This window comes from Glycine soja, chromosome 10 (genome assembly GCF_004193775.1).
Source record: "Glycine soja cultivar W05 chromosome 10, ASM419377v2, whole genome shotgun sequence".
NCBI lineage: Eukaryota > Viridiplantae > Streptophyta > Magnoliopsida > Fabales > Fabaceae > Glycine > Glycine soja.
Genome location: NC_041011.1, coordinates 34,932,701 through 34,935,112, shown reverse-complemented (window position 1 = coordinate 34,935,112; position 2,412 = coordinate 34,932,701).

The following is a 2,412-nucleotide window of genomic DNA, read 5'->3' as shown; positions in this document are numbered from 1 at the left end:
ACTCCAAACTCGAAAGTGGAGGACACATGAACGAAAACGCAATTCATGGGGCTCCGAAAAAGGGGTTGGCGGGACCGAACGGTCCACCGGGGTTTTCCACCTAAAAGGATAACATGCTTTTTGCAAAGAAAAATAAATCATTTGCGAGAGCACCACATCTTAGAGAAACAATATACTTGTGCCAAGAGTAATCTTCCTTGTAACCGAGAACGAAGGGTAGGATGTCAACTTCTAGCTTTCAAATGAACACGCAGGGGAAACATGGGGCTAAGCTGAAAATATATCACTCATAATGTATAAAACTCACAAGGCAAGTGTCTTATCCTATTCCCAAACCATAACTGCACCATGACTCTATTTTGCACGCGACTTCCTATCGAATCATAAATCAAACGTACGATCACGGACCAATAGGATTTTCTCGAGGTCAGCATTTTTGGAGAGGAAGCTGGGTGTTTCGGTCTTTTCCTCTTTGTTCATGTGGGGTGGGATATTGCCAGTCAAGAATGACTCTGAGTGGCAATCGGGCTTTGAAGAATTTCTGTCTTCTTTCTTTCATTGATCGAGAATTGCTTCTTTTCCCTTTTCACTTCTTTCCGACCTTTGATCGGGAATCCTTCTTTCCTTTCTTCCGTTCTTTTCTTGATTTTCATCTTTTTCTTTTTCTTTCTTTCCATTTCTTCCTTCTTTTTTTCATCTCCTTCCCCCATCCCTTTCTTTGGGAAATTGGGTTTTAGCATTCTATTCGCTCTCCCTTGAGGAGATTCCGCTGTCCTTTGCTTCGGGGGAAAGAATGAGGATTCCATTTTTACAGGCCAAGGTTCAAAAAGGTCTAAGGTTATATCTCAATGGGGTCTTTTATCGTGGGAACCCAATCTTGATATCTGGGGCGAAACAAATTTGGGTGTCAAGGTGTCGCTCTCGACCCGAACTTCCGTATTATTCCATAAGGCACGCGTGACAATGATGATTTGAAAATAACGTGCAAAATTAGTCATGGCTACAGCCAGGGGGGCGCTCAAGCATCCCGTTTATGGCATTGTGATACTACGGTTGGGGATTTACACAGACAGACCCAACGTTTCCAAGTTATGTTCTTTCATCAGTTCAATGAATTCATCCACCCTTATCTCGGTTCATTCCGGAAAATAAACTCTTAGCATGAGTCCCTTGTTTCCAGAAGATGAGTTTGCTCTTTACGAATGATTTATACTTCTTAACTATAACATGTCGACCTTCGCGGTCTTTCTTTCTCTTTACTTTTTGTTTTATTTTTATATATGTTCACTAAAACTATACACCTGTGGTCCTTTATGAGAAAAACCTTTCTTTGTATATCTACACTCTTACTTTTTCTGTCTACGCATTGGAACTCTCTTTCTTTACGTCACACGGTCAAACCCTATTTACATTCAAAGATCTTTTCGTTTTTCTCAACACACACTTATGGTTCACACAAAGGTTCCTTCATATACACTCGTTGCTCACACACACAAGAATTCCTTTCCACGCATCATTTACACACAAAGATCTTCTATACACATTTTCCTTTTACATACATGTATAAATAAAAACCTTTTTCTTTTATTTATGAACATAACTTTTATTCACAACGCTTCTTTCTTTTTATTAGGATTTTTGGTTCATTTTATTTTATTTTTTTAGGACAACGTTCCTAAATGAAAAACTCTGCACGGTTTCGGAATTTCAACAAGCACTATTGACAACAACGAAACAAGTACCGACGTAACAACTCAAACGATATGTATGTACAAAACAAAAGTCAAAACATGAAACAAACGTTAGTCCCTCAGTTAAACAAAAGATAACATACAAATGATAAATGATGGAACATACGAATTTGAGGATCCCACGGTCATGTGGCTCCGCATGCCCCTGGACTCTTGGGTCACGGTAACAAAAAGTGGGGTGGTCGACAAAAGCAGGGCTTTTGCTCCTACGTATCCTCAATTTGTGATGAGGAACTCAGACCTACGTAGTTCTTGCTAACTGTGAGACTAAAAATAGTCTCGGTGTTTTCATCACCAAAATGCGAACATGCTTTAGTAAAGAGACAAAACTTCCAACTGATCAGAGCAACATATGCTTTCTGGATGAAAAACAATGTGCCTATCGGGGAAGAAGAGTATGCTGATGAAATTTTCTCATAACCGTAAATGAGATTTTGGATGTTAGCATTTCGTTTCTAAATGACCATTTAGAGGAAGCACTGAGTCCAACAAAGATAGGAGAAAATCACTCAAAGTATATCAATCTCACACGGGTAAGTGTTTTATCCTAATTCCGAACCATAGATATGTCATGACTTGATTTTGCAAATCACTTCCTATCAAATCAAGGATTACATGCGTGATCATGGATCAATAGGACTTTTTCTTGGGAATGGTTTGT